The 13390-nt window shown below is 45.1% G+C and overlaps 1 protein-coding gene across 7 annotated transcripts in view; it reads right to left on the bottom strand.

Moving 5' to 3' along the window:
- LOC307023307 (semaphorin-6D-like) overlaps window positions 1-13390 on the bottom strand; it is a 262682-nt gene that overhangs the window by 203839 nt on the left and 45453 nt on the right. Inside the window, exon 3 of one of the 7 annotated variants that reach the window (XM_079656498.1) lies at window positions 1169-1310. The exons of the other annotated variants lie outside the window; for them this stretch is intronic. The gene's annotated coding sequence lies outside the window, so the exon portion shown is untranslated. The remainder of the gene's footprint in view (window positions 1-1168; window positions 1311-13390) is intronic. 7 annotated transcript variants of the gene reach the window in all.

The raw sequence follows: 13390 nt of genomic DNA, 5'->3' as shown, positions 1-13390 counted from the left end.
GCACTACTTTTAAGGTAAGACTTCTTTTTTTGCTCCACTTTGTTGTTATAATTTATAATTTGTATGTAGCCTACGTTATTTTACAAAAGTGCAATTATTTTGATGCTGCTGAGCCATTGATCTTTTTAATGCTTGATATTTTGTTAATAAACAGTCTTGCATTTGAAATCTGTTGCCAGCCGTTTTCATTCTTGCATTATCTTAATGAAATTCATTGTTTTAATTAATTTACACTGAAACTTGATTTAAAGAAAATAAATCGTGGTTGAAATCGAAACCGCAATCTCTGCCAGAAAAATCGCAATTTCAATTTTTTCTTAAAATCGTTCAGCCCTAGGCCAAACTAACTTTAAAATAGGCATTTTACACCGAGAATAAAACGAAGTTCGGTCATGTTTTTTTTTTCTGCAGGGAGAATGGGAATGAGGGGAGGGAGGTTTAGGGCATTTTATAGCCAGGGGGATTAAAGACTGGAGGAAACAGGGAGGAGGTTGAATCTTATTAGTTTTAATCCAAAAACAGACAGACACCCCCCCTACACTAGCAGTAGGTGATACTGCTAACCACACACACACACACACACACACACACACACACACACACACACACACACACACACACACACACACACACACACACACACACACACACACACACACACACACACACACACACACACACACACACACACACACACACACACACACACACACACACACACACACACACACACACACACACACACACACACACACACACACACACACACACACACACACACACACACACACACACACACACACACCCTTTCAGTCAGACTGAATGCAGGCCACCTGCAGCATTTGTTTGTTTTATCCCCCCTCCCTGCTGCCGGGCCTGCGCCCTCACTGGGATCAGATAATCCCTGCTACCCTAATCCTGAGCAGGGAGGGGGGGGGCACCATCCACACCACCCTCCTATCCGCTGAATGTTGGAGATGCGGTGAGGGGAACCTGAATCTTTCTGTCACACTCACTTTAGGACAAAGCTTACATTTATTGCCCCATAGGGAGTATCCTTCAAACAATTTATAACAAAGGCCAGATTTGTGTTGAATGACAGCTTTAACTCTCACTTTCCATTCAGCCAAATAAAAAGACTCTTCTGCAATCAAAACACGTCACATACTCCGGCTAAACTCTCTTCTTCATGTCCTGTCCTCCTCCATGCAGCACACACCATCCAGCACTCATGAGTTCTCCTTCAGACCTACTCCCACCATGCTGTAGGAGGCACTTCTTCATATCCATTCATGTTAACATTAATGGTCCTGGAATATAAATCACAGCAAAACAAGAACACATTTGCTTGGTTAACACCTAATATGATTTTAATTCTGTAAAATAATGTGGGAATGATATCGCTTTATCAATGACCCTGCAGACTTTCATTCAGTCTTTAAGGTGTAAGTCCAATTAATACATACAGTATTATATAATATATAATCCTCTAAAAAGTCTGTAGCAGAAGGTAAACTAAATAAAAAGAGGAGGCTCCTCTGTGTTTGAGACCAGAGAAGAAGAAGAAGAAGATTTGATTTTTAAAACAAAATTTTATTTCCATTTGTTTTAACTATACACCAAAACAAAAAACAAAAAACATTACACAAATCAAATAAATAAACAGATTTTCACGTCTACCAAATAAATGTCATTTGAAAACGTTTTACCCAATTCAAAACATCATCTTTTACACACCTTAAAAACAAACAAAATTCACCTACCCTTTAAAACTTCAATATTAGAGAGTCATTTTCCCCCAGTGAGCACAGAACCTGCCCAACAGCCCACACATCCAGAAACCCCTGTAGATGATTGATCAGCGTATAGTATGCATGCTCCACCCTCAGACGCGCTGCCACCAGCCCCCTCAGACAGAGCACTGCATCCATCCACCCTACTCCAGCAAGTTTGTTCTTCCTACTTTTCCAGATTGCTAATTTTGCATTAGCAAACAAGAAATTGATCAATAGTAGGATTTCCTTCTTTTTCAGGATGTATTTGGGGCCATGGACAAAAAGTGGTATGGAGAAAACCTCCCCGAACCCCTCCACCCACTCCTGTAACATTTTTTTAAGACCAGCCAACCGGGGACAGGACACCACTAAATGCTCCAATGTTTCTGCCATAAAACAGAACGGACAGCCCCCCCTTGTGCCTGGGTCAAAATGAGCCCTGTATTTGTTAGTGGCTATTGCACCGTGTATAATTCTCCATTGGATGTCAGCCATCCGTTTTTCAACGGGAGACTTATACAGGATCCGCCAGCTGCCCTGAGGGGAAGAGCCCAAACCAAACACATCTGTCCACCTCGACTCTCTGACGCCTGCGAGCGAGCTGAGGTTTAGCACCTTTACGCAGCTAAGATATAGCTTCTTCCCATTGCAGGAGCTGATCATTCCAGGTGTTAGAGTCCCCAGTGATAGCAGGAGACCATCCTCCTCTCTCCATTCCCCCATCGCAGGACCCACCCTCAAGGCAGGAAAAACATAATCATGTCCCTTTCTCCACTGGTCGGCCAGATCTGCATCCAGAGCAAAAGTCCGGTGGGATGGCGACAGCGACTGCCACACCTCTTCTACCAGGTTCTCCAGAACTCGAATTGATCGAATGCCCGTCACCTCAGCCAGTTTTTCTGTGGAGATCCCTGTCAGATGGCAAAGTTTTACCACTCCCGCTTCAATGAACGCATTTTTTAGGGCGGCTGAAGAGAAAATGGTTCCGGAAAGAAAACCAGTGTCAAACAGGGGCTCCTCAAACAGCCACATCCCAGGCCGGGGGTCGGGTGGTCTGGTAAAACTCAGAATCTTCCAGGCATTGATGACTGAGCAGTAAAAAGGTGCAAGTCCAGTTATCTTGTACGCAGGGGCCTTCAGCAGAAACAGGTGTTTATCAAAACCAAAGCCCCCTGCCCTCCAGAGCAACAGCCGGGCCATAGCCAGCCAGCAGGGAGAGGCACCATACAGCAGCCGCTGAGCTGCCTGCAGTCTAAAAGCAGCAGTCCTCGCAGTAATGTCCACAAGGCCCTGCCCCCCCTCCGCCACAGGGAGGTACAGGACCGATGCTGGCACCCAGTGATGACCCGACCAGAAGAAATCCACGAGGAGCCGCTGCAGTTGTTTCATGAGGTCCGGCGGTGGGGTTAACACCTGGAGTCTGTGCCACAAAGATGAGGCAACCAGATTGTTGGCTACAAGAACTCTTCCCCTGTAGGACAGCTGGGGTAGCAGCCATTTACATTTAGCTAATTTTGCTCGCACCTTTCCCAGCAATCCCTCCCAGTTCTGTGCCACCATGTCCTCAGACCCCAACCAAACTCCCAGGACCTTTAAACCCTCGTTTCCCCAGCTGAGGTTACCAGGAAGACTGGGCCTATTTTCTAAACTCCACGGACCTACCAAAACTGCCTCACTCTTCTCCCAGTTAACTTTGGCTGAGGCAGCCTTCCTATACAAAACTAAACTGTCCTGTAGCTCCTGGATATCTCGCTGACCCTGGATAAAAACACTGACATCATCAGCATAAGCTGATACAACCACCGGGGGGGCCTGAGCTAACACTGGCAGACTCAGGCCCCTCAGCCGGTTTCTAAGCCTGCACAAAAGTGGCTCGATAGCAATACTATATAATAGGCCTGAGATAGGGCAGCCCTGCCTGATCCCCCTTTTAACTGGTACAGGTCTGCTCAGCCCTCCCCCCACTTTCACAACACAACATGCATCACTGTACAAACACTTCACCCAGGACAAAAAATGCTCCCCAAGACCAAAAGCCTGCAATGTGGCAGCCAGAAAAGTGTGATCTACACGATCAAAGGCCTTCTCTTGGTCAATAGAAATAATACCAACATTTATATTGTACAGTTTGCAAACATCAAAAGTGTCTCATCAAAAACAAATTGTCCACAATTGATCTGCCAGGGATGCAATATGTTTGATCAGTACCAACAAGAAGTTCGATAAAACGCTTCAGTCTGTTAGCTAAAACCTTTGACAGTATCTTATAGTCCGTACATAAGAGAGCGACAGGTCTCCAATTCTTCAGCAGGGTTAGATCTCCTTTCTTAGGCAACAGTGAAATCACTGCACGCCTACAGGAAGCTGGAAGAGTCCCTTTCCCAAAGGACTCCATCAATACATCCAACAAATCATGTCCTAGAATGCTCCAAAAATGTTTAAAAAAGTCTGCAGGTAAACCGTCTATGCCCGGAGCCTTGCCGGAGGCCATCTGTGTCACCGCAGAGGTCAGTTCCTCGAGCGTAATGTCAGAGCCCAAGGTGTCACTTTCGGCTGGACTCAGCTGTGGAAGACCCTGAAAAAGTTCATCAGCGGCTTCCACGTCACAACCTTCGGCTTTGAACAGGTCCGTGTAGAAGGACACTGCATGTCTCCTCATCTCAGCAGGTTCAGAGGTTACCTGTCCATCGGGAAGACGCAGACATACCATCTGCTTCCTTTGGCCCACAGACCTCTCCAGGTTGAAGAAAAAGGTGGTTGGTGCATCAATGTCTCTCATGGAAGTAAAACGGGCTCTAATCAGAGCTCCCTTGGTTTTCTCCTGAAGAAAACAGTTAAGCTGTTGTTGTTTTAGGAGGGACTGTTCTATATTTCGAGCAGACACACTCTCTAACTCTCTGATCTCTCTCTCTAACTCTCTGATCTCTCTCTCTAACTCTCTGATCTCTCTCTCTAACTGCTCTATAGCTCTCCTAGTGTTTGCAGTGGAGTAGGCTGTATACTGTTGATAGAACACTCTAATCTGAGCCTTTCCTACCTCCCACCACTGACTCAGGGAGGGAAAAGACTCTTTCTTTGATTTCCAGTTGATCCAAAACAAATTAAAATTCTCACAGAAAATCAAATCTTGTAAAATTTTAACATTAAACTGCCAGAACGATCTAGGTTTCTCTGTGTTGGATAAAACCAAATCCAAAGAAACTAGCTGATGATCTGTAAAACCAACAGGTTGGATGTGACAGTTCACTGCACGAGTAATAAAAGAAGAAGACATGTAAAATCTGTCTAGCCTGGCTGCACTGACGCCCCCATCTAGCATTCTCATCCAGGTGTATTGTTTAACGGAGGGATGCTTCATCCTCCACACATCCACTAAGTCAGCCTCTCTTATCACCTGTGACAGTAAAAGGGACGACTGAGGATGAGGCTCCCGTCCTATTCTGTCTAAAGTGACATTAGTGCAAACGTTCCAGTCCCCCCCCAGTATAACACACTCCCCCTGTACACTAGTGTCTAGCTTGTCTTTTAATAACTGAAACACAGATACACGTGCAGGGCCCTGATTGGGTGCATACACATTAATAAAGGTGAAACTGAACTCTAACAGTTCCACTTTCACCATCAAGGCTCTACCTGCCACTATCTCAGTGCTGGATAAAATCTTTACATTTAGAGAGGGGGAGAATAAAACAGCTACTCCAGCACTAAGGTTTGAGCCATGACTGAGTACCTACTGACCCCCCCACCACATCCCCCAGTCCGTCTCATTCAGGCTATCACTGTGCGTTTCCTGCAGAAATATCAAATCTAATTTTTTCTGATTAAAGACTTCTAACACTAAAGCTCTTTTCTGTGCACTTCTACCCCCGTTCATGTTCAAGGAAGCAACCCTTAAAGCCTGCATTAGAGGAAGGAGACAGAGAGAAAGAACAGACAGGTACACACAGCAGAGAGGAGACACCCAGTGTTGCATGATCATGTTGAAATTATTTAGACCTTTTCAGTTTCTTCCCTCTTTTGCTTCCTGGCGTATCTTTTTTCATAGCAGTTACATGCCTCCTGAGACGATAACGTTTCTTTTCATCCAGCAGGTCTAACCCTACAACTTTCTGAAGAGTTCTCACTGTATGAAGAAACGTGTCAATGTCAGGGAAAAAATCTCTCACTTCCACTGACTTGCCAAAAGACTCGTCTAAAAAGACATTAATCTCTTCCAAAGAATATATCTCTGCGTTCTGAGAGAGACTATCTGCAACTGAACCACAGTCAGAATCCCCCTCACCGTCTGTGTCCATCTCTGTCACCTCATTATTGTCTGCAGCCTGTTGAAGCTCATTTTTCCGCCCAGAGCCAGACGGCAGCTCCTTCTGTGTGCCAACAGCCTCTACCTGTCCCACAGCACCAGTCCTCACCTGTCCTGCTACATCATCTCTCACCCGTTTACCTGTTTCCACATTTTTTCCTCTCACACTCACCACACTCTCTACAATCCCTGTTTCATCTCTCACGATATTCATCCCTACTTCCTCCGCAGCCACCGGGGCCCCGGCGGGTGCAGCAGCAGCCCCCGCGACACCGGGTCCCGCTGCCGCGGACCAGGCCGCCCCGGGCTCGGCCGCCACAGCGGCCCCGGGCCCGGCCGCCCCAGTGGCCCCGGCCGCCCCCGGCTCGGCTGCCCCGGCGGCCCCCGGCTCGGCGGCCCCGAGCCCAGCCGCACCCGGCGGAGCGGCGTGCCGTCTCTGTGGACATGCAACACGTTTGTGACCCGACTCCCCGCACTCAAAACACTTTACGCTCCCTGAGCTCGCATAAACCATATAAAAACCCTCTTCGTGCCTCACCCGGAAGGACACATCTAGTGTCTGAGTGGGACAATTCAGAAACATGAAAACCTGTCTCCGCAGAGAATGGACATGTTTTAACTTTTCATCCTTACACCCCAGAGCAACAGTGCGGAGACTACTGGCAAACTTACCAAAACGCTTCAGCTCCCGTTCCAGCGCCTCATTCGGGATGAACGGAGGAACGCCAGACACAGTGATCCGCGTGGACGGTGTCGCCAGCGGTGAAACTTGAATGTATTCCTCGTTTAGCATTAATCCACTCTCGATAAGTTCCGTCACATATTTCTGGTCTTTCAAAAAGACCACGACCGCTTTGTTCATGCGGGAAGCATAGGAGATATTTACATGACCGACCTGATCCCCCACAGCCAGCAGCACCTGCTCCACTGTGCTTGCGGCCTGAGCCACCAGCCGCACTCCGTGTCTCAGAGACACCGGCGGCGCCCCGGAGGACGCCATCCCCGCCACGAGGCACGGAAAAACACTAAATTAACAAATTAACCGTACTTGCAAAGGGTACAAAAATCCCAACGAAAGATCATACAGTTAAAGAAACGATTGAAACAGAAACAAAAGAGTTAAAGTTGAAATTCCCTCTTCCCTCTTCAAACACACATCCACCACCGAAGAAGAAGAAGAAGAAGAAGAAGAAGAAGAAGAAGAAGAAGAAGAAGAAGAAGAAGAAGAGTCTCCGGTAGCACACCAGCCTTTTTAGTCCGGTTAAATCTAACCCTGGTGCGTTTACCCCCTTGGTGCAGTTTGTTTGGGTCGGTGTGAATGCAGTCTGAGACCTTTGATGTGAACTAAACAACCGGACTCTGGTCCGCTTAAAAGAGGTGGTCTCGGACCGCTTGCTAGTGAACACTGGAGCGGTTCATCGCTGGTGTGGTGCAGTCCGCACCAAAACACAGGAAGCGTAGGATTTACGCGTCACAAGAGTGTGGAGATCTTAAAAAATCTTTAGCGAAAGAGTTAAGCATAAGGAAGTGTTGAACTGTGTCTTGTAAAGTAAAAATGCTCTGTCAACTATACATAAAAGTCAGAGCCGCCTGTCGTCGTTGAAACCTCCTCCTGACTACAGAACGTCTTTCATTATGTGTAATAATGTTTTTTAACGCACGTTGTTTGATTGTATATTCATATTCGCCGTCCTCTAGAGCAGAGGTTCTCAATTGTTTTGCAGCCAAGGATTCCTTACAAGATAGAGAATACACCAAGGACCCCCTCATTCTGATTTGTGATTTTGGGCTATATAAATAAAAATGTACTTGACTTGACATGTATGTCCCTTGGAATAATCTGACGTAGCCTATTTTTTTACACTTCTATAGTCTTAGTTATATGAAAGAACAACACAAGAGAAATGTATTAGAAATATGTTAGATATGTATTAAAAATATTTGCACCATCTCAACACAGAATACCCATAAAACAATCAATCAATTAGCTGAAAGTAACACTGTACCTAAACAAAATATCAAAGGGAAATCAAGAGAAAAGTGATAATTTGAAGTGCATTTCAGAACATACACACACAAACACACACACACATAAAGATAAAACATCAAGTGTTTCACTCTTAGTTAAAATTAAATGATTTATAAAAGTCTAATCACAAAATAAATGCAGGCTATAAACAATTGAACACATGCCTGCATTGCAATATATATCAAGTAAATTGCAAAACAACTGCAACTGCATTGTTACAATCCCAAACCACTACTTGTGATGGCAGCCAGCTCTGGACACTATTGGATTTATGCAAGGCAGTCCATGAAACTGATTGCTTCTCTCTGCAAGTGAAGACACACATATCAAACTAAATCATCAAATGCAACATATCTGACATTTATGTTGCTCTCACACACACACACACACACACACACACACACACACACACACACACACACACACACACACACACACACACACACACACACACACACACACACACACACACACACACACACACACACGTGTTAAAGTGGGCCAGAACGATCCAGAACAGCGTTCCGGCACCTTCGATTAATAAGTAAATAAATCTGATTGGCAGTTTCATACATAATAATGTCAAGCGAGTTCACAGGGCTGCCAACTCTCACACAATTGACATTTTTCACACGCTCTCAGCCACAAGTCCATTTTCTCAAGCAGTGAAAAACAAATTCATAACTGATAATGTCATTGTGCGAAAAGAGGACACTACTGCACATTGCACAACAGCAGCACCAGGCAGCAGACCATCTGAATAGCGAGAAATATACACAAATGTATTATATTGTAACTTATTCCCATGCATGTTGCTCAAAGTAATCTCAGTCAGTCTCACTTCTGCGTCTCTCCCTCTCCTCTCACGCCAATGCGCACCAGGCAGGAGTGAGTTACCATGGTTACGGGGACACTCTGTGTCTCTGTCACTCTGAAACTTCTCGCGATTCCCAATAATACGTTTTTAGTAATATAACATAATTGTACAGTTTTGGTTAACATTATACATGGTTAATGTTTCTTGATTAAATCCAAAGAGGGCAAGGTGGTGTAGAAATGTAGGAAACGTATTTTAAATTACTATTTTTTCACACACACACACACACACACACACACACACACACACACACACACACACACACACACACACACACACACACACACACACACACACACACACACACACACACACACACACACACACACACACACACACACACACACACACACACACACACATAGAGAGAGATAGAGAGAGAAATAGCATGCTCTTACCATTAATGTGAGATATGGGCCCGTCTCTCGCTGCAGAACTTCTCCATCCTTGGAGAAGTAGATGAGAGGCATACACGTAGGTCGTTCTCCACTTCCATCCGAGCCCTGTACTTGGTCTTCATGGAGGTCAGCGCTGAGAATGATGACTCGCACAGGTATGTGGTTGGAAAGGGGAGCAACACCCGCATGGCAACAGCAGCGATTTCCGGATACTCCTGTTCAACCGAAGGCCAAAAGTCCACATGCCCCCCTTGGCCGAACCGGATTCTCAGCGTCCCGCCGTATGCCAGGTCCAGCAGCTCCTCCTCTGCTTTTCCACTGAGACCCCGTGCTGATGTATGGGCAACGAAGGGGTCGCGCACCCAGTCCCAGGCATCGGTGTCAACGTCAGTGAAATAGTCATTGAAATAGTCACCAAGGGAGGCAAGATGCAAACCGATTGTATTTTTCACAATCTCAGCTGGTATTTGGTTTGTGTCCAAAAACTCTGTGAGTTGGGGGAACATGTCTGTAATGCCATTTTGCACCCGCCTTCTCCAGATCGCGGTTTTGGCACGGAATGACTTCATTTTGTCGCTTACCTCCAGGATAGAGGCATATCTGCCTTGAACGGACAAACTGAGATCGTTCAATAAGTTGAACACATCTGCGAGGTAGGCAAGCTGTGCGATCCATTCGGGGTCCGAGAAGAGTGCTGCAGTGGTTGGCTTGTCATTCTGGATGAACTCACACAGCTCTGAGCGCAGTTCGTACACCCGCTGTAGCACTTTTCCACGGGAGAGCCAACGCACCTCTGAATGGAACAGCAGGGTGTCCTGTCCTGCGCCCAACTCCCTGCAGAGCTGGCCGAATAAACGGGACTGCAGTGGCTTACACTTGATGTGGTTGACCACAGATACCACCGTGCTGAGAACGGAGTGTAGCTCAGGACTCAATGATTTTGACGCCAGTGCCTGCCTGTGCAGCATGCAGTGGGTAGCTATCATCATTGGATTGCGCTCCTTGGCAGGAGCAACCACCCCACTCTTGCGTCCGGTCATGGCAGCTGCCCCATCCGTGCAAATCGCAATGCAATTCGCCTAACTCACATTGCCAGTCTCCATGAACATATCTATAACAATGAAAATCTCCTCACCTGTTGCTCGCCCCGTCAACTCTTGACAAAATAAAAAATCTTCCTGAATCCTTCCTTCCCACGGGTAGCGAACCAGCGCGATGAGCTGCGCAGAGCCGGACACATCAGTGGACTCATCCAATTGAACCGCGAATTTAGACCCTCTCAGTCTTTCCAGCAGTTGTGATTTGATATCAGCAGACATGTCCTCAATTCGTCGTCTGATGGTGTCATTTGACAGAGGTACACTTCTCAATTTGGCAGCCGCATCTTTCCCCACCATTACCTCACACAGATCCACCGCAGCAGGGAGCAGCAGTTCCTCCGCTATTGTGTGGGGCTTTCGCGCCTTAGCAATCCTCTGCGCTACCAGGTAGGAGGCCCGCTGCGCTTTAGCAGAAACAGACGTAACATTAACCATCCATTGTTGTTGCTGGCGGTAGTCCTCGCCCTTCCTCTCAAAAAAAGCCCGGTCTTTGTTTGCATAATCTGGATGCTTGGTCTCGAGGTGCCTCTTCAATTTGGCAAGCTTCATTGCCTCATTGGCAAGACACCGCAGGCATATCAGACATTTCGGTTTCCCTTCCACTTCAATAAATCCATATTGGAGATACTCCTCATCGTATTTCCTTACTTTTGGTTTTTGTTTTTCATTTACTTCATTTGTAGCCGTAACCGGTCGTTTTAAAAATCTGTCCATCTTCGTAGTATGCTAGCCGTGTTATATCTCTATGATGCTAGCAGCGGCACTCTCTGACTGACGTACCAGTTAATGTTGTTTCCACGGTAACGGGGGACACGCTTGATTTTTAAATGTATAGATTTGTTAGATTAGAACGTAATCTATGAACTATTTTAGATTAAAAAATAAAAATATTATTTGTTGAACTATGAAGCCTTTTGTAAAAAAAATAAAAATGAAAAAAAATGATATGATAATTTAAATTAATGAATCTGAAAACTTTTAACGGACCCCCTGGCAGAGTGCCACGGACCCCCGGGGGGTCGCGGATCCCACTTTGAGAACCACTGCTCTAGAGTCTGTTGAAATGTTCTCCAGATTAACAGCAGCATGAAAATAACCTGCCGATGCTCCATGGCGGAGGCTCCGGTAGAAATTGTCGGGATTTGCGTTTTTTACACCTTACAGTAATGTCTGAAAAATGGTTGAACAGCATTTCCGTGCACATGACTTGTGTTTAAAGTTTATAGTCCGTTTGAGTTTTGCCCGTGTGAACGCAAACCGAACCTTCTGAAAAATGAAACAATGTAACAAACTGTGGTCTGGTGCGCACCACAGAAGCGGACTATTAGGTGTGAATGCACCCTCAGTGACCGACAGAGAGCTAACACATCAAGAGAAGAAGAAGATGAAGCCTCAGACTTCTGATTCCTCTTAGCTGCTCTCAGGGTGTTTTGACGGTTAGCAGGAAGCAGAGGTGGGGACTCGAGTCACATGACTTGACTCGAGTCAGACTTGCATATTTTTTGACTTGAGACTTGCTTGACTAACATTGATAAAAGACTTGACTTGACTTTGACTTGGTATTCATGACTTGAGACTTGACTTAAGCTTGAGACAGATGACTTGAAAGGACTTGACTGTTTAAAATTAAATATTTGCGTTTGTTTTTGTAGTGGGATATTACGTTTAGTTTTTTCGAAAAACGTGATTATAATGCCATGCGCACAAACCTGGCAACCCACTAGATGGCAGGAGTGTCAGTTAACATGGCAGTGGCTAGCTTTACTCCAAAAATAGTTCAGTTTGGATTCAAGGATTATTTTGTCGATGACGCTAATAAGAAGAGAACAGCGGTATGCAGGGTCTGCAGCATAAAGATCAGTGACAGGACCACCACAACATCCAACTTCATCCGCCACTACAAAAAAAAACCACAGAGAAAGGTAGGCTATGTGACTGTGTTGTGTTAGCTAGAAAGCTAACGTTAAGTTTAAGCTACGTTAGACTTGGTTTCCAGTCGATTAAGCAAAGAGAAGACAAACGGGATAAATGAACACTAGAACCTCCAAGGGATTCATTTTGACTAACCCTGATAATGACTGTCAGGAGAGAGAGAGAGAGGAAAAGAGATGCCTCGTTTATTTCCCCTGTGTTATTATCAGAAGTTACTGGAAACTTTTGAATAATGTAGTTCATCTACTTTTAGTAGTTTGTTTAAATGTTTTAATTATGTTGTTTTTGTTTGTAGAAGTGCATCATTCCTTGATTTATTGTAAAATGAATATGAACTTTTTGATCTGTTATGATGATAAACTGAAGCCATTTCTAAATTAACCCAATTAAGTGAGTTTTAAATCGTCCTGCTTAGTTTATAAGGAAATTATTAATGATATCTATGTAGGTGCTGACGCTGTTGGCGGTTCTAGTGTTAACAGAAATGTAAATTAAATATGTGTAATGGCAACTGCCATATATGATTTTCTTACCTGGAATTCTGCCTTTTTGAACAGGCCTTTTGAGTCCTAGCTATATTGTCTACAGTTCTGGGGTTAATATGAATCTAATATGATTGTCATCGGTCTAAATTAGATTTCAAATGATTAACTGTGTATGTAATGAAGGTCATAGTGTGGGTTGAATCCATTTTCATAACCACTGTCTTTTAACTGATTTAAATGCGGGAACTGGGCTTATTCATCAGAATTTCGTATGATTTGACTTGACTTGCTTGACCTGAGCAATGACTTGACTTGACTTGCTTGACTCTCACCACAGTGACTTGGGACTTGCTTGATACTTGTAGGTCAAGACTTGAGACTTGCTCATGACTTGCTCATGTAGGACTTACTCCCACCTCTGGCAGGAAATGACCCAAATATCCAACATCAACAACCAACAGATCATCATTTCCTAAAGAAGCTTTGAAGCC

The sequence above is a fragment of the Notothenia rossii genome, assembly GCF_949606895.1.
Source record: "Notothenia rossii genome assembly, chromosome: 10".
NCBI lineage: Eukaryota > Metazoa > Chordata > Actinopteri > Perciformes > Nototheniidae > Notothenia > Notothenia rossii.
Note: the sequence above shows the minus strand (reverse complement) of the source record. Positions and strands in the feature narration are given on the sequence as shown.